We start from the raw sequence: 24,170 nt of genomic DNA, 5'->3' as shown, positions 1-24,170 counted from the left end.
CTGGCGGCCTCCTCATAGGTCCCCCTGCCTCCATTCTGGCTTCTCTCCCACTCATTTTTCGTAATGGGGTTAGAGTGATCTTCTAAATTCCAATCTGAACGTCATTCACATCAAAATTCTTCGGGCACAGCCCACAACTGACTCTAGGAAGATGAGACATTTTGTCTTAAAATACTCAGACTCTTTCTAATCTGGCCTCCGTGCATCTCTCTAGAATTATATCCTGCCCACAGCACACAAGCAGAGCTGGTATTCAGCCACAATGCAACAGTATGGCCATGGTGGTTATTTATTGCTGGTGTCACTCTGACCGACTGGAGCCAATTTTGACCAAACGATTTTCAATTCCTTTATAAAGCTCCCTTTCACCTAGTAGTGTCCACCTAACTCCAACTTGTTCCTCAAGCATTTTTAAGTACCTACTCTAGACTAGCATTGTGCTGCATATTCAAATAGAAAGCAGAGCTAGGCATGGTGGCTCATGCCTGTAATCCTAGCAACTTGGGAGGCTGAGACAGGAGGATCACAAGTTTGAGGAAGCCTCAGCAATTTAGCAAGACTCTCAGCAACTTAATGGGATCGTGTCTCAGAACTTCAAAAAAGGGTGGCTGGGGATGTAACTCAGTGATAAAGTGCCCCTCGGTTCAATCCCTAATACCATCAAACAACCACAAAAACAAAAATAGAAATCCTTCCCCGGGGACCATGCCAGTCTATTGGGAGCATAGATAAGTTAAGAAAGTCACAGTTATAAAATAGTGGGACAAGGACAGAGATAAACCCCAGGTGCAGGGAGAGCACAGAAAAGGGGCCCTTAACCCAGGCTCAAGGTCCAGGAAGCTGTTCCTGGAGAGGAGATAAGCTGGGTTCCTTCGGAGAAGGGGCAGAGGAATCTTAATAAAGAGAAGGTGGATCTGTGAAGAGCATGGATAAGAAAGCCTGGAACTGGAGATGAAGCTGGTGACGGAGATGCAGGAGTGGGGGCGGGGACGTGGAACTGGCTGCCCTGGTCTCAGATCCATCCTGACCTCAGGAAGAGGTCAGTCTTGATTTTCAACAGGACAGTGGCTTGATGGGCCACTGGTTTGAATCTGTCCCTCTAGAGTTCATGTGGTAGAAACTTAATCTCCACTGCAAAAATGGATGGAGAGAGAGAGAGAGAGACAGACAGACAGACAGACAGACAGACAAACTCACTGCATCAGAAACCAGCCATGACTCCTAGACCAGCATGGAGACCAGAGCGCCTCACCTCCCGCCATGATGGTATGGAAGCTCCCTGCGGCCAGGCACCATCCTGGGGAAAGAGAAGGAACCCCCCTGCAGGAAGGCGAACTTTAAATCCATTGGACATTCATTTACCTAAAAGAGACTTTCTAATCTTAAAGAGATGATCGTGGGCTAAATGAGCACGAGACGCCTTCCACTACAAAACTAAGGTTGGTACTACCCGGCCAGGCAGGGAGACAAAATTGGAAAGTTGCATAAGTCAAAGGATCCCATAGCCCCTGTTGACACTGAGTGCTTGTCCTCGCTTCCATTGTCAGCGAGGACACTGCCACCTTGCTCACAAGGTCTCCTTTCCTGGGTGGGGCCAGGTGCTCCATGACTTTATCTCAGCCTCTCTCTGCTCTCTCACTGCTGGAGAGAGAGCGTTTCGTATCTGGTAAACCTGGGAACAACTGGGCATTCTGAGCTAACCAAGCCCTCCTCCTTTTAGCCAAGCATTGGTTGATTTTCCCTCTGTTCTCTCCTCACTTAACCCTGCCCAGGGCCAGCATTGCCTGTGGCTGCGTGTGGTGATCTGTCTAATCTAGGGGCCCAGCTGGCTCTCGTGCCAACCTAAGTCCTCCAACCTCTTCCAGCTGCTTCAACAGTAATAAACATGATTCTTTAACCTCCAATTTTTTAAACTTTATTTATTTATTTATTCATTTGGTACCAGGGATTGAACCCAGGGACACAGAACCACAGAGCCACATCCCCAGCCTTTTCTATTTTTTATTTTGAGGCAGGGTCTTACCATGGTTGTTTACAGCCTCCATAAGTTGCTGAGGCTGGCTTTGAACTTGTAATCCTCCTGCCCCAGTCTCTAGCCTCCATTTTTTAAATGAGGTAAAATTAACATAAAATTCACCATCTTAACCATTTAAAAGGTGCAATGCAGTGATTTTATTATATCCACATGTTGTATACTGGTCACCACCATGTAATTCCAGGACATTTTGGTCACCCTACTCCCAAAAAACCCACACCCAGAAGTCACTCCCCATATCCTCTGCCCCTAGCCCCTGGCATCACTAATTTATTTTCTGTTTCTATAGGCTGGTCTAATCTGGACATTTCATATAAGTAGAATTATATAATATGTGATGACCCATGACTCGTGTCTTTCGTTTAGTGTCAAGTTTTCAAAGTTCATCAATGGTGTTGTGTTGACTGTGTCACTATTTCATCTCTCTTTATGGCTATATAATATACCATTGGATGGAATTGTCACATCACGTTTATCTACTCAATAATTGATGGATATTTGTATTGCTTCTATGTATTAGCTCTCATGAATTATATTGCTATCAATATTAACATACATGTTTTTGTTTGAACACTCATTTTTGTTTCTGTTGGATGTGCGATTTTCTGGCCCATCTGGTCATTCAACATGTAACTTCTGAGAAACCACCACACTGTCTTGCAGAGCAGCTGTTCCCTTTTACATTCCCACCAGCGAGGCTTCCATTTTCTCCGTAGCCTTGCCAACCCTGGCTATTTTCCTTTGTACGCTTTCCTTAATTTTAGCCTTCTTAGTGGGCACGGGGTGGTATCTCGTTGTGGTTGTGACTTGCACTTCTCTCATGACGACCAATGTCAGGAATGTGTTTATGAGCTTAATGGCTATTTCTATACTTCGTTGGAGAGATATCTATTCACATCCTCTGCCTATTTTTAATTGAGTTGTTTGCCTTTTTGTTGCTGAGTTGTAAAAGTTCTTCTCATACTCCAGTTACCAAACCCATGTCAGAGACGGATACACGTTTTGCAAATATTTTCCCCATTCTGAGTTGCTTTTTCTTTTTTCTTTCTTATTTCTTTTTTTTCTTTTATTTTTTGTGGGGGGTGGGGTGGAGGGGGGGTTTGGGGATAGAACTCAGGGGTTTACACCTGTGAAACAGGTGTTCCACTACTGAGCTATAATACATATAACGTATATATATTTGGGGGTAGATGGGGCACTCAACCACTGAGCCACATCCCCAGCCCTATTTTGTATTTTATTTAGAGACAAGGTCTCACTGAGTTGCTTAGTGCCTCACTATTGCTGAGGCTGGCTTTGAACTTGTGATCCCCCTGTCTCAGCCTCCAGAGCTGCTGGGATTACAGGGTGCACCACCGCCCCCGGCTCCATTTCTTAAGTATTACATTGAATCTGTAGATCACTTTGGGGAGTATTGCCATCTTAACAAGATTAAGCCTAATACTTCATAAACACAGAATATCTTTCTTGAATATCTTTCTTTTTAAGTGTTCAATTTATTTCAGCAATGTTATTGTTGTTTGAGATGCTGGGTATCAAACCCAGGGCTTCCTACATGCTAGACAAGCACTGTTCCACTGAGCTACACCACCAACCCAGTTTGTTTTATTTTGCACAGGGTCCCTCTAAGTTGCTGAGGTTGGCCTCAAATATGGGATCCTCCTGCTTCAGCCTCCTGAGTAGCTGGGATTGCACAGGCGTGTGCCACTGCACCTGGCTTCAGCAATGTTTTGTTGTTGTTGTTCTCAATGTTTAACCCTTACATGGCTTGGTTAAACTTATCTGATAAAACACTTTTCTGATGCTATTGTAAATGGAATTATTTAATTGCAGCTTTTGACTGTTCATTGCTAGTGCATAGAAATACATGTGGATTTGGATGTCTTTAGTATCCATTTTCCCTCCTTATTTCATTTCTCAGTTTATTAAGAATATGGAATGGGAAAGGAGATGATTCATTAGCACCCTTTCAGAAACCAGCACTTGATACACATGCATCTGGTGGCTGAGGACATGGGGAGAAGTGTGCACAGTGACAAAGGAGCAGGTCAAGAATGGAACCCTGGGGCACACCGAAGCCCAGTGGGCAGGTAGAAGAGGTGACTATGCGGGTGTATGAAAAGCCATGGTCAGAGAAGGAGCCGGGAAACCATGTGTTTCAATGACTTACTGCTACAATCCCTGCTGGGGGTGGGGCCTGGCATGTGTGGGGTTTCCTGGTTCCACACCCAGCACCAGGAAAAAGAAAGACCTACCACAAAGCCGTGGCCACCTCTGCTCGCTCCTGCTCCTCGTACTAGGCTGACATTGGATTTCCTCTCCAGGTGTGCAGGGGCGCACACCTCTAATCCCAGAAACAGGAGAGGCTGAGGCAGGAGGATTGCAAGTGGGAGGTCAGGCTGGACGACTTATGAGACCTGTCTCAAAATAAAATACAAAGGGCTGGGATGAGGCTCAGTGTGGGTGAGTGGTTGCCTAGCGTGTGAGAGACCCCCAGTGTGAGGGACGTGGGATCCAGAATAAATGCAGAGCCTGGTGGAGAGGTCAGGCAGACTAGACTCTCTCAGGCTTAGTTTATGTGAGAATTTGGGTAAGTCACTGCATCTCAGTTTCTTCCTCAGTAAAACAGGATGCTAATATTCTCATCTCCAGGTTTTTATGAAGATTAGAAATCAGGACACCAAGTCAGCTACATAATGGATGGTCCAAGATGCTAGCTTATTATTATTCTGCCACAGCTTTGAGCATGGCTTCAGTTTTTCTTTGAACATGATGGTGTACGAGGCATTGGGAGTTACCAGGTCCCCACTAGCTATGGCATTTGTGTGACGAAACAGATGCAAATAAATCTCACTTATTATTCACTTTGCATGGGCAGAACCCTTGGGGGGAGGGGGGAAGCAGAGTCCCAGGCTCCCCACAACCCTAGAAATTGGGGGAAACAACCTGTTTGTTTGTAGGTGCTTTTCTAAGGCCTTCCTGGCTCCCCATATGTGTCCCCAACAGACTGACTGGAAATGACAATTCTCTTCTTTAAATTTCAAGTATGTTACCGAATGGAGCCAGGGCCTCCTCTGAGCGCAGGACGTGGATCCACTGGTCAGTCAACCTGGAGGGCAGAGAGCAGGGCCCAGGAGAAGTGCATGTTTGTGGGACAATGGGACAGAGGGTGGGGCAAAGGTTCTGGTGTGCAGCTGGGCCTTGTGGGGGCCCTTGGGAGGGGCAGGGAAGGACCGGGCACAAACCAGCTCTGCCCCAGCTCCCAGGGCCGCCTGCAGCCTGCTCCACACAGGCCGTGAGAAAGCCAACAGCCCCTTGACTCCTCTGTGTCCTCCACTCCAGTGCCAGGGCTGCAGCCAAGCAGGAAGTAGGTGCACCCTGGCTGGCACGGGATCAGCCTCAACTCGTTTGTCAACATTTCACAGTCTCCTTGGAGAGGCTGGTGGAAAGACGGAGGTATAATCCTTTCGCCCCAGGGAGGCCAGGTGGTCCCTCCACCACCCATGGTCCCGGTCACTTATGAAACAGTAGTTGCCACCTGTCAATCACATTTAGGATGTGGAAAACCCAGGACTCTACAAATCCTCCGCACAGTGACTTGCTGCCAGGAGTGTTCCCTAAGAGTTTTGGAAACCTGACTTCATACACTGCTTCAGGGTCCCTGGGCAAGTCCTCCAGGTTCTCCAGTCTTCTGTTTCCTGTCTATAAATCGGGGATGATGGTTCCTACCCTGTGAGGTTGTTGTGGGGAGACATGCTGCGGGCGGCACTTTGCTGGGTAGCAGGTAACGGCGTAGGCATTTAATAACCTGGAGCACCTGCACTGATTGACACTTGCCTGTGTGACCTTGGGCAGGTTCCTTCGCCTTTCTGGGTCTTAGCTTCCTCAGGTGTGTACCTTGGGCCAGATGATCTCAGAGGCATCTTGTGGTTCCAGCTTTCTGTTATTCTACGGCACACAAGGTCCTTTGCCTCCGCACGGGCCCAGCCTATCTACGTAAGAGACCAGGCCACACGCCTTTGCAAAGGTCAGGCAGGGAAGACCTTCGACAGTGAGAAGCTTGTTCACTCCTTCCCCTTGAACTCAGTTCAAGGTGGTGGGTCCAGGAGCTAACTGGGGTGTTTCTCTAAACACAGGATTAGGAAAAGGACAGGGTGCTGGGTGGCAAGAACTGTGTGAAAACTGCCTAGGTGGGGAAATAGAGGTGACCTGGAGTAAGGTCGAGGCAGATGTGCTAATAGTTGCTTAAGGACCCGGCACCATCTCCTGGGTTTTTTGTTTGTTTTTTTTTTTGTATCAGGGATTGAATCCAGTAGCACTGAGCCACATCCCCAGGGTGTAGCAACAGGGTCTCACTAATTCGCTTATGGCCTCACTAAGTTGCTGAGGCTTTGAACTTGCAATCCTCCTGCCTCAGCCTCCTGAGCTGCTGGCATGACAGGTGTGCACCACTGTGTCTGGCTATCTCCTGGGATTCTACTCCCAAAATGGCGTGGACAGGATGAGAGACCCTCCCTTTGAAAAGAAAATTTTCTTGCGGGTTCTGGTTGAATGAGGCCAAAGCTTTCTCCTCCAGCGGAGGCCCTGTGAGTGATATCATCAAGGGAGGGAAGGCAGGTGGCTGACGTCAGCTCCTGGTTGGAGGAGAGGAGGGCAGGTGGAGGGCAGGTGGGAACCCACTAATGCTCTTGGCCCTCCTGGTACGCCCATGTGTCCTGATGTCCTCAACTCAAGTACCGAATGGGATAAGGAGTAAGTACTCTGAACACAAAGCAGAGGGACAATCCTCTTTCCCTCAGACCTGGGTCTGAGGCAGATACTCTCAGCACTCCAAGTTGGTTAATTCCCAGAGTATCGTGGGTCAAACCCCATCTACATAAAAAAAAAAAAGTCTATTTTTTTAAAAATTTTTAATATTTATTTTTTAGTTCTCAGCGGACACAACATCTTTGTTGGTATGTGGTACTGAGGATCAAACCCGGGCCGCATGCATGCCAGGCGAGCGCACTACCACTTGAGCCACATCCCCAGCCCAAAAGTCTATTTTTTTAAAGAATAGAAAAATCTAGAATTATGTGCAAGGCAGATTTTCTCTGATGTGTGTATTCCTGGAGGCTGACTTCTTTGGGTGTGAGGGCCTCCCCTAATTTCTGTCAGTAATTTTCAGATCTCAGGGAGCTGGTACAAAGTGCAGCTCATTAAGAATATTCACAAGGCCCTCAGGCCTTTGGATGACAAGTCCCAGGGTTTCTGTCACCTTCCCAGCTGGAAGTTCTCTGCTCAATGACAAACGTCCTGAGGTCTTTCCCAGAACAGCTTGTACTGTGATCAACCGTCAAGACCACACTTCAGTTTTTACAGTATGTCTCAATTTGTGTCACTAATTCCGTGCCTCCCCCTGAGTGTGAAAGAAGCATCTGTGTCACAGAAAGGGTTTTGGGTGGACAAGGCCACCCCCCTGACCCAGCCCCAAGAATCTGCCATTTTTGTATGCCTTGGTCACTCTGCCTGTTGCCTGGGCTAGGAAGGGTGGGCACCGCCCACAGGGGGCCTTAGAGGTCACGTTCCCTCGTGTAATGCCACCGCTCACCAGCCCCTCATGCCACGGCCACACTTTAATATGAAATGATGACAAGATGGCCCACAGTCTTCAGGACAGGAGCACTGGCCTCACAGAGCACCGGCCACTATCAATAGCAGGCCCATGATGAGGTCCAGGTGTGACTCTCTAGCCACAGGGACACACACTCTCACCAAGTAAAAGCTAAGAAACCTGAGTGCATGGTTTGCTAAGGCTGCCACAACAAAATACCCCAAACAACAGGACTTTATTTTCTTACGATGCCAGAGCTGGAAGCCCAAGATCAAGGTTTTGGCAAGTTTGGATTCTCCTGAGGCCTCTCTTGTTGGCTTGCAGAGGACCGCCTATTTATTTATTAAGTTGGTACTCAGGGATTGAACCCAGGGGTGCTTCACCACTGAGCTATATTCCCACCCCTTTTTATTTCTTATTTTGAGACAGAGTCTCTTTAAGTTGCTTAGGCCCTCCCTTGCAGAGGCTGGCCTTGAATTTACAATCCTCCTGCCTCAGCCTCCCGAGTGGCTGAGATAACAGTTGTGCACCACGGCACCCAGCAGATGGCTGCTATTCTGATGTGTGTTCACGGGGACTTTCCTCAGTGCCCATGCATGCCTGGTGTCCCTGTCTCTGTTTATAAGGACGCCAATCAGATTGGATTAGTGCCCTCATTTTAATTGAATCACCTTTTCACAGGCCCTACCTCTACCGTCACTTTCTAAGACTCTGGGGGTAAAGGATTCAACAATATAAATTTGGGGGGACACAATTCAGCTCAATAACAGTGATCTTTCCTTCTTCTTTTATTATTGCTGATGTTGATGAGAAGAAAAAGAACATACTTTAGGATTTCAGACAGTCATAAAAATTCAGGAATATGAGAAATTGTGTTCTATATGTGTAATAAGAATTGTAATGCAGTCCGCTCTCATACATACATTTTTTTTAAAAAAATTTTTAAGTAAAAAATAAAATAAAATAAAAGATTAATCAGAAAAAAAATTCAGGAACTATCTAGAATCTAGCAGCTAGAACCAAGAATGTAAAAGATACTGAAAACACAGGCATGAAGTAAAAAATAGCTAATTTACTGAGATACCGGGCGGCAGACGTAAGTATCATCTCCATACATGGATGTGCAGGGAAAACACTTTCTTTGTGTTGACCGTGTTTTTGTTGTTATTTGCTGGATAAAGAGGAGAAATACAACTGCGCGCCCAATCCGGCTTAAGCCTTAGTCCTAATCACACAAACCGGTCCCCTTTGAATTCTGCTCAGGGTCTCTTACATCTGCTGGCTCCTCCCACTGCCCCCTAAGAAGATGCCTGAGTCTGAGGTCCATGGTACCCTTGCGGGAAGAAGATGTATTAGCTTTGTGCTGGTCCTTGGATGGGTGCTTGGCCCTGGGGACTCAGCTGGCACCCACTACTGCCATCTGCACTTGGCCTAGCTCCCAGAAGGAAGGAACCTGATATCTTAAAGATAACGCCTTAATCCCTTTTTTGAGAGGGTCTAAAAAGGAAAACTTGGGTTAAGTCAAAATGGAAAATGTTTTGAGCACTATGAGGGAATCTGAATATGCAGCCACACCGGGAAATTGGAGGGAGGGAGGAAGGAAAGGTAATTGTGCCAAAAATGAATGGACGAAGTCAGAGATCCCTGAAAATCTCTTCCGGAGTTTGTGTCTATTCTCCTGCCCCAGGAAGGCTAGAGTGAAGACACAGCCCTCTTTTCTAGAATCTATGGTCCTCTATGGTCCAAGAGGCTCATGAACCTGTGCACTCTATGGCCATACCCACCATCACGGCCTCCGTGAGAGCCAGAACATGATGGGGCCACGATGTCTTGGGTTCCTCCATGTCTGCTAAGTCCTTCTCAGCAAGGCTACTGAAACTTGATCAACTCTGAGAGACTTGGAGGCATCTGGGAAGGAGGAAATACAAAAGACAGCAGAGATTCCTCTACCTCTGGTGATGCAGAAGCTGTGGAAATGAGGGGGCATCTGAGGGTCAGCTTGCTACTAGACAAGCTCCTGAGGGGCAGGTCAGTCGATTCTCCTCCCCTGGGGAAAGAGGGCACCCCTCCTCCCTCCTCTATTCATTGAGAGAGCTACTGAGATAACTTATAACCCGCACCTGGCATAGAGCCTGCTACATAGCAAGTTGTGAGTGTTTCTGTCTTCAGGCCACCATTTAAAAAATAAAAACCCCAGTGAAACAGAACCATTCAGGGAAGGCAGGGTAGAAAACCTGCAAGAGGAAATTCTGGTATGGAAATTAAACAAAAGGTTGCTTTGTAGAGCTTTCTTCCTTCTTCTTGGAAAAACCAAGGAGCAGAGATACAGTTCTAGGGTTGCAGCCTATGATGTCAGGATCGCATAACCAGGATCATCTCTGTTTTTACCAAGAAAATGACCAGGATATTTGACTCCCAGTGCTGTCAATAAGGATCAAACATTGAGAAACCAGTCCCTCCACTGTTCTTTTGGGGGTTTGTTTGTTTGTTTGTTTGGAGGGTACCAGGGATTGAACTCAGGGGCACTGGACCACTGAGCCACAACCCCAGCCCTATTTTGTATTTTATTTGGAGACAGGGTCTCACTGAGTTGCTTAGCACCTTGCTTTTGCTGAGGCTGGCTTTGAACTCGAGATCCTCCTGTCTCAGCCTCCCTAGCAGCTGGGATTATCTACTGTTCTTTTGTGAGTCCAGAAAAGTCCTACTCTAGGAGTTCAGTGATCCAAGGCAATACTGAGTGGGAGGGCACAAGGTTGAGCAAATAGTGGAAATTTTCCATCTTTATGGCAGCTCCCTAACTCAGATTAAAATGAACAAAAAGAATAGAAATGATGCAGATCAAAGTTAGGGGGTTAAAGACCCAAGAAGCAGAGTCAGGAAAAAAGACAGTTGGATTAGAATCCTGGTCCCTGCCATTCAGCAGCTCAGAGTCTCTACTGACCCCACCCCCCTGTTTCCAGGAAAGGACACCAAGTCAAGGAAGGCAGATTACTGGCCTAAGGGCTGATCCCTGGGTCTCCAAGCTTCTGTTTCACATTTCTTTTCATACCCAGGGAATAGAGAGAAGACCCTCAGAGGAAAGAGCCAAGAAGGAGGGGAAACAAAAAGTCATTTCTACCTAAGTAGAAGATCTGATTGGCTCAGCTGGCAACGCGCAGCTTCAGGGAAGGAAATTTGACTCCAAGAACCAGGGCCAGGAGAAGCCCGGGAGATGGAGGCCAGCCGCTAAAACAACGAGAGGTTGGAGTTGAGCAATAACTGGCAGGACTCCAGGCACCGGAAGGGAGCAAATGCACCTGCTCAGTTACTGAAGCATGACGGGACCTGGGCAGGCCAGACACCCCCATAGGACAGAAGAGGGAGGAGGCCAAGCCCAGGGGCCTGGCGGAAACACTCACTGTGGTCATCACCCTGTCCAAGTCTGGCATGACAGCAGAGATTCCTTTTTGTCCCTCTCTGCTATTCAGATCTAAACCCTTCCTAATTTTGAAGAATCCCCCACCGTGAGGCAGAGCCTTCTTCCAGCCACAGGATCTCAGGAGCGACTGGTGGCTTGGGACCCCAGCACAAAAGCTAAAAGGCAGGAAGCCATGAAACCATAGGGGTTCCAGGACGTCACCCTCCAGGACTCTGAACCTGCAACAGCACACAAACAGTGATACTGGGTCCAGAGTAGTGGGGGTCTAACAGTGAGATCAATGGCCAAGGATGGAGACCAGGGTTGGCAGTGGTGGTGGCATCTTGGATACACTGTACCCATTACCTCCCTTCCCTTGTTTCTGAGCCTGCTTCTCATGGCTTCATACTGATTCTCTGAGCAGCTTTCCAATAAATTCTTTTCTTTCTTTCTTTTTTTTTTTTTTTGCCTTCAATGACCAGCATGTCCAACAACAGCTCCCTGCCAGATAGAGTCTCCGTTCTTCACCTGCAACAGGAGAAGCCAAGGACCTTTACAAGGCTGACGCTCACCTGGATTGTAAACCTTGGAAGTGCAAGGAAGGTACCAAGGTGGAACATGCGGGGGGTCACGCACTGGAAAAGCCACCTGTCACGCTTGCTAAAACTGCTATCTGTGACCCTGGGGGAGAGACTTGGCCAGACAGGTGATAACAGCAAGAGTCCTGGTGCTGCTCTTCTCCACTAAGGACAGAAACATGTTCAAGTCGGAGGATTAGACACTGGCCCAGGGAACCAGGATGCTGAAAAGCCCTTGGGTTCAACTGAAAGACAAGGAAAAGAAGGGCGTTAAATGCTAAAGGTCTGGTCTGGATTATCCAATCTGCACAAGGACTTCCTCAGCTAGACAATGCAGCATTGAGGGCTGGAGGGAGTTTGAGAGCTGTTTCCTGGTTGGAACAAGGAAGGCAGCCCTGAGATTTGCACAGAGCTCTGGGCTCCCCTTTCTTTCTTTGCAAGAAGCCCCAGGGACTCATGCGGCTTCCATTTTCTCTCTAACGCCTTCCTTCCTCCTTCATCCTACCCCTAAATAGCTACAGAGTAGGATCTTATTCCAGCTGCCTCCAAAGACAAGCATATGTCTTTACTCTCCTAAGGATTCTGAAAGATTCCAGAAAAAAACAAACAGGCAAACAAGAAAAATACAATGGGATGGTTGTAAAGCTTAAGGATCTTAGAAGGGAGTTTGGGGCTGTAGCTCAGTCAGTGGTGGAGTCCTTGTCTAGCAGGTGTGAGGCCCCAAGTTCAATCCCCAGCACCACAGGAAAAAAAAAAGGTTCACATAGTCATAGTTCTTGCAAGCTTAACCACAGCAATACTAACCACAGCTATCATTAACCTGGCATCATTACTTACCAGGCACCAGGGTAAATATTTTCAGCAGGTGTTATCTCTTTTAATAACCTACATCTGTCTCTCAGTCTGATGCTATTATTATTATTATTATCATCATCATTATTATTATTACCATGGATTGAACTCAGGGCACTCGACCACTGAGCCACATCCCCAGTCCTATTTTGAATTTTATTTAGAGACAGGGTCTCACTGAGTTGCTTAGGGCCTCATTGTTGCTGAGGCTGGCTTTGAACTTGCGATCCTTCTGCCTCAGCCTTCTGAGCTGCTAGTGTACACCACTGAACCTGGCTTAAATTTAATTTGTATAATACTCTCTTCATCCTTGTCCCTTGGTCCCTTCTTTTCATCCCTTCTCCCCCTTGTGTTTCTTTTGGAGAATATATAGTCTGATTTGATATCCATAGGGGATTGGTACCAGGACACTAAAATCTGAGGATGTTCAAGGCCCTTATAGAAAATGGCATAGTATTTGCATATAACCTACACTAATCTTCTCAGGTACCTTAAATCATTGCTACATTATATATAGTCCCTAATATAAGGAAAATGCATGTAATCGTTGTTAGGGAATAATGACAAGGAATAAAAAAAGTCTGCTCATGTTTAGGATAGATGCAATTTCTAAAAAATTTTGTTTTTCATCCACGGTTGGTTGAATCCACAGATGTGAAACCTACGGAGAAGGAACCTGCAGAGAAGGAGTGCCAACACACACACAAACACAAAGATGGAAGCCGGTGCTCTTTATACCAGGCCATGCTTGGCTGAATGCCTATGGTGTGCTTTTTTTTTTTTTTTTAATTAATTTAGTAAAAAGGAAAGAGTTTTCCAGAACCAAAGAAGAGGGTACTCGTTGGAAGTGGAGGCCTCTTTAAATCACTGAAAACAGATACATAAGGACTTTTCAACATTGTCTAGAACCTTCTAGATGGCTTTTCAAGTGACTGTAGTCCTAATAATATCTGTGCTTGGACATCAGAAAATAAAAGTGTGAACCAATGAGAAGGTTTTCTAAGATAAAAGAGAGATCAGGAAAAGCCTAGGAAAGAGCCAGGTGCCTATGTGGTCACGTCTCAGGCTCAGGTGAGTGGGCAAGACTCCAGCGACCCAAAACAATGAGAACCAAATGTCAGTCTTTTCTCAACTCTCTCCAAGAATATCAGCAGAAATACAATTCACAGGCCCCCCCAACAGGGTCTCAAATCCCATTCTCTCCGACACCAGCCCATGATGCTCTTTCTTTGGGCTCCATCTTTCTCCCACTCCCCTAGCTCCGTATTATGCAAGGCTGCCTAGCTTCCTATTTTTACCCATTCTCCTTATTCTTTTTGGTCACAGAAGTTTTGGGAAACTGAGCTGGCAATGGTCCTTAGGTGAGCAAGATGGGGCAGGGGGAGTTACTTGAAATACTTACAGTCACTGATCTTGGACCACAGTGTTCAGTGGAGAAACTGAAGATCTGTCTCCAGTAAGGAGAAAAGAAACCCAGCAGTTATTTGAAGAGGAGAGGCTTAATAGAAGGCTGTGTTCCCCAGGAGAAGGTGATTAACCACTAAAAGGAATAAGAGAGGCCTCGAAGGGCTTCAGAAGTAGCCGGTGCAATAAAAACAAGCTTCCTCCTCTGAGCAAAGAAGGAATGAGAGTGGACAAAGGAGGAATTAAAGTCTTAAGGGACCTCTTCAAAGAGGATTTGCCTCTAGAACACACAGCCTGCCACGGAGAGGGACTTGCCAGAGCACACAGGCAGGGCTGGTGGCAAGAAGCAGCCCTCGAGGGCCGGAGCAGGAGGGATTCCCAATGTCCTCGCTCATTTGTGGAAACTGAAAAAAACACTTCAGAAGAAGAGCATGGGACAGTGGTCACTAGACACTGGCAAGGGGGGACAGAGAGATTAAATAAGGAGCTCCCAAATATAGTTAGATAAGGGGAATTCGATCTATGTAATAGAGCACAATATGGTAACTATGAACCGCGACATATGTGATGTAGTTCAAATATCTAGAAGATTCTGAAGGTTCCCAACACATAGAAATGATGTTTGAGGAGATGGAAATTCTAGTTACCCTGATTTGATCATTACACATTGTATACATGTACTGAATTATCACACTGAGTCCCATAAATACGTACCAACATGACGTGTCTGAAACACACAGTGGTGTGAGGGTAGAGCAGCAACTTGACCTATGGGTTGTATTTGCTCTTTGCTGAAAGACTGGATTACTTGGGGCTGGGGTTGTGGCTCCGTGGGAGAGCGCTTGCCTAGCATGTGTGAGGCCCTGGGTTGAATCCTCAACACCTCTAAAAATAAGTAAAATAAACGCATTGTGCCCATCTACAACTAGTAAAAAAGGAATACTTAGCCACCTTTCTCTTCCCATTCTTGTGCCTTTGGTGTTACCAAAGCTACTGCTCTCATCTGCAAAAGGGAACAATGTCTGTCACTTTATTTCTAGAACAACTCATCACACACACACACACACACACATACACACACACACACACAGCTGACTCATGATGGTGCTTCAAGGGTTTTCTCCAATAAATAGCATCTCTTTTCTTCATCCAGGTTCTCAAAAAGAACTGGAAAGTCTGGCAACAGGACAGGGTCCGAGCCACTCATTCAGCTGCTTTATGATTTTCCTCTGATGGTCCCTTAGCTTATTCAGTGTCCAGGTTTGGAGTTCTGTTGACTCTCGTTTTGGTTCACAAGCTATGAAAAGGTCACCTTGTGTCCTTGGCCACTGGTTACAGTCCCCTCACAGAGCATCTTCCAGGCTGTGAAACACCTTCACCCAGTTGCCATTTAAGGTCTTCCGCTGCCCACCGCACTGCCGCTGTTCGGCTGGGGAAATGGGGGCTCAGCATGGCAGGGTGCCTGTTTAAGATCACCCAGCTAGTCGAGGCTGAACTGGGCCTGAAATCCAGGATCGAGGACTCCAAGCTCTATGCTCTTCATTTTCCAACGTTTCCTCCTCTCCCTCAATGATTTTGTCCTCTGTCCTCCCTTAACCACTGCCATGGTCACGCTTAGACCTTGACATTATTAATGACCTTTTACAGTCGTAGTTTTCGTTTTTGTTTTGCATTACTGGCAACTTATCCTGGGGCCTCATACATCTTAGGTAAGTACTCTATGACGGGGCAGCGCTTCACTAGGAATGAGGGTAAGGAAGCTGCACATGTATACTGGAGATTGTTGCTGCCCTGGATCTGAGGTCAGGAGGAAGGAAAGGATAAGGGATCAAATCAAAAACAAAAAAATCAAAGTAGGACTTTTTATTATTTTTATTTATTTTATTCTCCAATAAATAGCATCTCTTTTCTTCATCCAGATTCTCAAAAAACTGAGAAAGAGCAGCGTCACTAGAAAAGGTGCTGTGGTTTGAAGATGTCCCCCCAAGTTCATGTGTAGGAAACTTAATCCCCAGTACGACAGTGTTGGGAGTGAGGCCTAAGGAGAGGTGAGGTCTGCGCACTCTGCCCTCGTGACTGAGCTCGTGCTATTATCACAGGAGAGGTTACTTAGCTCAAGCGTGGGCTGGTTGTAAAGGTGAGGCCAGCAGGCTCGCTGCCCTCTCTTGCTTTTGCCCTCTGCCTTCTGCTCTGGGATGATGGGGCAAGAAGGCCCTCCCCAGGTGCTAGCACCTTGACATTGGTCTTCCCAGCTCCCAGCACTATAAGAAATCTCTGTTCTGTGTCAACTACTTGGTCTCAGGCATTCTGTTATAGTTACACAAAAGAGATGACGATAGAGACCAGACACCAGAAGGGACCAGATCAGAAGCTAGGCTTCAGTCCCCACCCAAACCCAGGAGCCCCAACAGTAGCAGCAGCACTGGAGCTGCTTAAAAGGGGAACCGAAGATTGATAAAGCTTCTCAGGAGATCCACTGTGCAGCCAAGGCTGAGAACCACTGCAGCCAGATGTCCTGTCTACTTCAAGTACTCTGGTGATCTTCCATTCATTCAGAGTTGGAGGCAAAGCTCTTTGAGATCCCATCTCTCCAACCCCATCTCCAGCCACACTGGCCTCCTCCCTATACCTCAGTCCCCCTCCCTGGGCTTGTCCTTGAGGTCTTCCTGCTTGCTGTTCCTCCTGCTTAGAAAGGTTTCTAGAGAGAGAAAGGAGAAATGCTAGGAAATGGTAATGACCGGATCACATTGTTGTACCATGTGTGCAGATAAACTCAACGACGAATCCCCCCATTATGTATGACCACAATGAACCAGTAACAAAGGTAGGGGCAAAAGAGAGAGAAAGTCTTTCCTTGCAAATGGCACGTGGCTTGCTCCCCGCCTTACTTCAGGTCTCAGTTCACATATTTCTCTATTAAGAGGCCTTTGGCAAATGTTCTACCTAAAGGAACACACACACACCCTCACCCCTCACTCTCTTACTCTGCTTTGTTCTTCTTCTGTGCATTGAATGAACATTGACTCTCACCCCCAGTAGCAGGCAACACACCCCGTAAAGGCAGAGGTTTGTTCCTAGACGTATTTCCAGTGCCCAAAACTGTTCTTGACACCCAGGAGGAGCCGTGACCACGGGGATGGATGAACGAATGGATGAACCTCTCCTGCGAAGAAGTCAACTCAGCCACGCGGTCTTCCTCCTGGTCTGTGAAACTCAACAAGTTCTCATCAGCTGCCAATGTCTTGCCTGGGCACAGAATCAAGAGCCACCACACACCTTGTAAATTCAAACAGCAATTCTTTATTCCCGAACTCACACCGGCCCTGTACAATCACGTTCTGGGGAAATCCAAGTTCTGCCGCCGCACAATTCACATCCCAAACACTTTCTCAATTCCAGGAGAACTCAACAGGAACTCAGGCAGCAGGAACGCCCTATTCCCAGCAGGAATAACCTTCAACCTGGAACTTCCCTAAACCCAGATTGTCTTAAACCCGGAACGCCTTAAAGCCAAATTATCCTAAACCGGGATACTTCCTAAAACCTGCAGGATACACCTTAAACCTGGATCCACCCTCGTCCTTGAGCAGGGTCACCTTTCCAAGGCAAGTCCATTTAACATGGGGTACGCTGGCAAGAAAATTTCCATGCGTCATTCCTACTTGGCAATGGCCCTCAGCAATCAGCCAAGATAAATCCAGCCGAAAACACCAGGCGTGACAGTGAACTTTCTAAAGGAAAAAAAACGACTGGTTAGGAAACCCTGTCTCCATTCTATTTCCTCCACTTTTGCAGGCCAAGTAGCTGAGCTAGCCTGGAGTGCTCCTGGGAGGAGGCGGCCTGCCCAAGGCTCTGACAGGCTCAGTGGGCAGTGAGCAGTGAGGGCAGCCCTGCAGAGCTCCATCTATGCTAAGGGGGACACCAGGAGTCCCAGCCCACAGTCCACAGCAAAATCAACAAAGGGAGAGAGGAGATCAAGGAGGGGATCCACAACCGGCCACCCTGTGTCTCTCGCACCATAAGAGAAGTTCTAAGTTTACAGTGAAGTTGAGAGAAAGGTACAGAGATTCTTTGATCCCCTGGCGCACCCCCTCCCATGCACACATATCTTCCCCTGTTATCCACATTCCTCCCTCAGAGTGGTACATCTGTCACAACTCATCTAATACTGCCATATCATTATCACCGAAAGTCAATAATCTAACCGAGTGTTCACTCTTGATAGTGTGTGTTCTGTGAGTCCGAACAAATGTATAATGAGATATTCCCACCATTACTCTTTCACTGCCCTAAAAATAATCCATTTATTTTTAAACAGATTTTCTTATAAGTAACATATTGGAGAAATTTAGGCAAGTTTTTAAAGTACAATGAAGTAATCATTGTACTTTAATAGTCACACTACCCATATATAAGAACTGGTCAAATTTTTATGAGTTCCTTCACAGTATTTTTATGGGCTTTTAAAATTTAATTTTTCCCATATTTTTACTGGTGTATTATAGTTGTGCATACTGATGGGATTTGTTGTTATATATTTGTACATGCATACAATATCACTATAATTCTTATGTGCTTTTTGACACTCACATAAACAATACTGATGGGCTCCCTTTAACTGGCCAAATTTCTGATCATTTCCATAGGACACCACTTCAAAGTCTGCACCCAAAGACATTGTGTAGCACAATGCCAAGTTGCTGTCCAAAGAGGTTACATTTATTTACATTCCCTCCCGCAGAGCATGACAGTACCTACCTGACCTGGCCTCACCTGATCTGGCCTCTCACCCCACCTCACCTCATCTTACCAGTGCTGACCAAAAATCACCAAGAAAACATTTTACTCTGACTACCTTAAATGTCCTAGAGGTGATTTAAAAAAAAAAAAGAAAAGAAAATCAGAAAATCAAGGGATAAAATTTGAGACTGAGAGGCCCTCTTAGCCTAAAATTGTGCTTCTCAAAACCTGCCTTGGTGTTTTATAACCACTGCTAACCTCCTTCCAAATCTCTTAACAGATGTGTGGACAATCAAACCTCACCCCAAGGGCTTCCCTTCTCTTCTTCCCTAAAGCCAAATGAAGCTAGCTCCCCTCTGTATTGTGACTTCCCTGTGTTGGCCCCTTGGGAATCTTTGGAACTAACAGCCCATTATCCTGCCCTGGCATTTTTCTCCCAGCCCTCGATCTGGCCTCGCCCATTCATGAGTTGCAGCACTGCTGTCTGTCTCTTAGAGATTAGGAGGGAATGTGAGAGCAGCCTTAACTGGAGTTTTTGCGTGGTGTTGGTGGTGAGGACCGCAGGGATTCTGCAGTGACAGCCAGTACTGACTGTTCCATTCACTGTGCCCAGCAAATGGACACAAGGGTTACTCCTTTTAACCCTCATGGCTACCCTAGGGGAGTGGATGCTACTACTATACTCACTTTAAAGATAAAGGAGATTTCGGGAAAAGGGCATGATTTAGGTCACTTATCCTGTGTCTGAACCACACCTAGTGTTCACCTGACTCTGAAGATGGTGTTCTTAAACCTTCCCCTGGGTTTTCAATATGTCCATGCTAAAGCAGGCCAAATGGTTTTACTCTTCCAGACATACCCTTTCCTTTAATTAAATGATGATGATGATGATATCTTGAAACCACATCCTATTTTCAGGAAATCTACACCCCTCCCAAAGATTCCTCAAGATCTTGGAGATTCTGGATGCTGGCAGTATGACATTGATAGCCACGACTTTGCAACCCGTAAGCAAACACCCCAAACACCTCTAACACTACTTATCTTCCACTTACAAACAGCTTCGCTCTTCCCTCTCCTCTGATGACTCTGCTACTTGGTAAAGGTGGCTTTGCTGAAGGCTTCAAAGGATCAGGAGGAGGTTACTTTGGGGGGTGGGGTGGGAGGGCTCCCAACAGGCTCTCAGACATCATTTGCTGTGAAGTCTCCAGATAAGACAACAGTGCCTTGTATCCCAGAGCAGATGCTCAACACTCCTGGTCTCACTATGCAAGAGCGCGTCTCAGCATGGAGGGCAATGCTGGTTATTTACAGCTGGCTTCTGTTCTGATTGGTTAGACGGCCTGCCGGTGTCTTTTCTAATGGGTCAGTTTTTGCTGGTATCTGTTCTATTTACTAGCAACTTCTGCAGTCATTTAATATTTATTCCTGTGTAAAATTTAGCACAAGTTTCCCTAGGACATAAAACCATCAGCAGCTGGTATCAAATGGACAGGAAAGTTTCCAAAAGTAAACACTATCTAATTTTTTGCAAAGTCATGAATTAACAGTCTTTCCCTTTGTCCCTTATTTCCAAGACAAATGCAGAAATGATCATATATTGATGATAATAATAAAGCTAAATTCTCTTTAAGAGACTGGACAAAAGCAAAAGCTCATGTGTAAAGCTTAGTCATCCTGTGAGTCTCATGAACTTGAAGACAACCCTATGAACTCACTGGAATGCAGAACTGGGTCTCATCATTTCTTGGATACATTTCCTCTCAAACCTTTTCCTCAACAATGAAATTCTAAAATAACCATGTGATTAGAAGAAGGTTTGCCCACCAATGAGCTTTCTGTTGTTTCCTCCTTATTGTGAGTTGAATGACAGAGCAGAGGCAGAGGCATACAGTCAATTCTCAAGTCAAAAAGGTCAAAGCTTCCACAGCATGGCAACAGCTTTGCAGATGCCCACGTCACGATAGTTGAAATGACAAAGCCCAGCAAAGGTTAAAGCTCAGAGTGCCAAAAGGCCTGCCTTGGCAGCTTTCTGCGATGCATCCCCATGAACATAGTCAGTGACAACTTGTCCAAGGCCCCAGGGACTATGAAGAGTGAGGACTGCAGCCAAGGAGTAGTCCATTGCAGCGCAAGGATCCAAATATGCCGCTGGAAGCAGGCCCAGGAGCAAAACACTGACAACCCTCTCACTAGTCCAGTGAAGAGATGCAGCCTTGGAACCAGAATGGCGGTTTGGTGACAGGTGAATGTGCTGTGTGCCAGTCCATCCTGGGGTAGGTCGGTCCTGGAGAAATGCTGAGATGTGAGCAGGTCTGACCAATGGGGTTCGGAGGAACAGAGCTCAGCCTCCTTGAGCACCACAGAGGAGACCCAGCCTCAAGAGAACCACCATCTTGCTTTTGAGGGCTCAAAGTCTCAACCCTTCTCGTCAATGTGTATAGCAGCTCAATTCACGACAGCCAAGCTATGGCACCAACCTCGGTGCCCTTCAACAGAGGAACGGATAAAGGAAATACGCTACATGTACACAATGGAATATTACTCAGAGACAAAGAAGAATGAAATCATGGCATTTGCAGGTAAATGGATGGAACTGGAGAATAGCATGCTAAGTGAAATAAGCCAGTCCCCCAAAAATCAAGTCAAATGTTCTCTCTGATATGTGGATGCTGACTCATAACAGGGAGGGTGAGGAGGGAAAGAATAGAAGCCCAAGGGATTAGATAACGAGGAATGAAGGGAAAGAAGGAGGGCAGAGAATAGGAAAGACAGTACAATGAATCAGACAAAACTTTCCTATGTTCATATATCAATATAGGGACAATGAAATGCTACACCACGTACAACCACAAGAATGGGAAATTATACTCCATGTATGTATAAGAGGTCAAAATACACTCTGCTGTCATGTATATCTGAATATACAATAGCTGGGCGTGGTGGTGCACGCCTGTAATCCCAGCATTTCAGGAGGCTGAGGCAGGAGGATTTCGAGTTCAAAGCCAGCTAAGACAACTTAGCGAGGCCCTAAACAACTCAGTGAGACCCTGTCTCTAAATAAAATACAAAAAAGGGATAGGGATGTGGCTCGTTGCTTAAGTGCCCCTGGGTTCAATACCAGGATGGGAGGAAGAAAGGAAGGAAGGAGAGAACCAATAAATTTTTTTGTGTGTGTGTGTTTTGGTTTCCTTTCTTTTTTTTTTTTTTCCAGAATTTGCAAAATAGGACCTTGGACTAGGAAAGGCTAATTTGGTGATTGGCATCTAGAAGCAAGTCAGCTTAGAAAATGCACAATATCTTGCTGCTGAGACAGACCATCAGCCACAAAACTCAAATCTGGTAGAACTGGACCCTGGACAGCACCATAACAAATAAAAATAAGGGCTGGAATTGTGGCTCAGAGGTATAGCACTTGCCTAAGCATGTGGGAGGCACTGGGTTTGATCCTCAGCACCACATAAAATAAATAGATTGTGTTCACCTATGACTTAAAAAAAATTAAAAAATAAAAATAAGAATTAAAAAAATTCCTAAACCTGCATGACTGTTTGCTGACGATTTCACCAGGGCAAAATCCATTTGTCATTATTGCTATAAAAACTCTTAAAAACAGACACTCTTTACTGAAAAACATCTTATTTCTGCCTGCCCCAGTCATTGAGTTTCATATAAATGAACTTCAGAGGGGTCTCTGGAAATAAATTCAAAATTGCTGCTTTGAAACCAAGCTGAACTGGGAACAGTGGCAAACACCTGTCATCCCAGCAAACGGGGAATCAAGACAGGAGGATCACAAATTTAAGGCCAACCAAAATTCATGAGGCCCTAAGCAACTTAGTGAGACCCTGTTTCAAAATGAAAAATAAGAAAGGGCCAGAGATGGATCTCAGTGGTAGAAGCACCGCTGGGCTTAAGCCCAGCACCAAAAACTTTCAAAAAAATAAACAATAACCTCCTAAGTTTATCTCAGAGAAAGACCTCAGAGTAGATTTAACCACATAAAAATATATTTTTCTTGAAAAATAATTTAAAGGCTATTGACAAAATATATGTCACAATACATGGCATATAGATTTCCCCCCTGTCTAACTCATACTAGGTACTAATATTTGGAGGAGAGACACTATTGAAGCCAGATTTAAAATTTGGTAGTCAGTGTAGTTAGGTAAATCGGGTCTAATATCGAGTGAAATCTAAAATGGAGGCCATGCTGACAATGAATTCCGGAAACGCAGGACAACTCATGGAATGTTAATGAAGTCCCAGAAAAGCCCTAGGCCCAAAGTCCATCCCAAAGAAATGTTAATGAAGTCCAGGAAACAGCCCCCAACAGATTTGGAGATAGCCCATCCCAAAGAAATGTCAATGAACAGATTACTTCTTTGGCCCACCTATGTCCCAACCCTTCCCACCTACATTCCATCACCAAAACTATAAAAAAGGGAAACAACCGCACTTCCACGGATTCCACCTCTTGGGTCCCCTTCTTCCTTTTCTGCTGTCCTTTAATAAACTTCTAATTTCTACTCTGACCTTGCCTCGGTGTGCTTCTCTGGTGTTATTCTTCCACACTGGGAAAGCAAGGACTCGTCACAGGCCAACAGCGGTAACACTATCAACACAGAGACAGCATTCTATTTAGACTCTTAATTTTAAAACCTGACTATTAAGGTTTAGACATGAGGGGTCCCTGAAAACCTCACGTGTGAAGACAATGCAAGAAAGTTTAGAGGCGAAAGGATTGGGTTGTGGGAGCCTGATCAGTGCATTAATCCACTTGAATGGATTAATCGATTTAATTGGCAATTCAGGTGCAGCTGGAGGAGGTAAGTCACGAGGGGCGTCTTTGACTTATTTGGTCCCGGGTCAGCAGAGGTCTTTGTGCCTCCTGATTTTCAGGTCCTCCCTCTTCTGCCATGATGTTCTGCTGGATCTCGGCCCCAGAGCAATGGAACCGGCTGTCTATGGACGGAGACCTCAGAAACTGTGAGCACCAAATAAACTTTTCCTCCCCTCCATGGCTCTGGTCTGGTCTTTTGGTCCCAGCAGCAAAAAAAGTTGACTAAAGCAAATGTCCAAAGGACATGAATGGACAAAACAGAGGAGTAAATACAAGTGACTCAGCACTTTTGGTAAAAGTATCTGAACTGTTGATAATCAAATACATTTAAATTTAAAAAAAAATTCTCTGCTTCACATTTTGTTTTAATTCATGCAAGAAATAAATATGGAGCAGGGGCTTTGTGCAAGACACTCTTCAGACCCTGAAGCTTTATAGCAGTGGAAAAAAAGATACACATCCCCCATCTTGGAAATCTCATTTTGACAATAGAACACTAAATATGTAAAATATATAGTATGTTTTAGATGGGCCATGAGAGCTAAAAAGAGAAATAAAGCCAAAGCCAGCAAGCGCTGGGCGTTGTGTGTGGGCACTGCTTACCCAGGGGCCCTTTACCATTGAGCCACATCCCCACCCTTTTCTATTTTTTGAGAAAAGGTCTCAGTGAGTTGCTGAAGCTGGTCTTGAACTAGTTATCCTCCTGCCTCAGCCTCCTGCATCTCTGA

General features: G+C 45.8%; 1 pseudogene; it reads right to left on the bottom strand.

Annotated features, from left to right (window-relative positions):
• Positions 1 to 20,482: 20,482 nt before the first annotated feature.
• On the bottom strand, positions 20,483 to 20,994 carry LOC101962362 (succinate dehydrogenase [ubiquinone] cytochrome b small subunit, mitochondrial pseudogene; annotated as a pseudogene).
• Positions 20,995 to 24,170: the final 3,176 nt, after the last annotated feature.

Source organism: Ictidomys tridecemlineatus, chromosome 9 (genome assembly GCF_052094955.1).
Source record: "Ictidomys tridecemlineatus isolate mIctTri1 chromosome 9, mIctTri1.hap1, whole genome shotgun sequence".
NCBI lineage: Eukaryota > Metazoa > Chordata > Mammalia > Rodentia > Sciuridae > Ictidomys > Ictidomys tridecemlineatus.
This window is presented reverse-complemented; position numbering and strand designations above follow the sequence as displayed.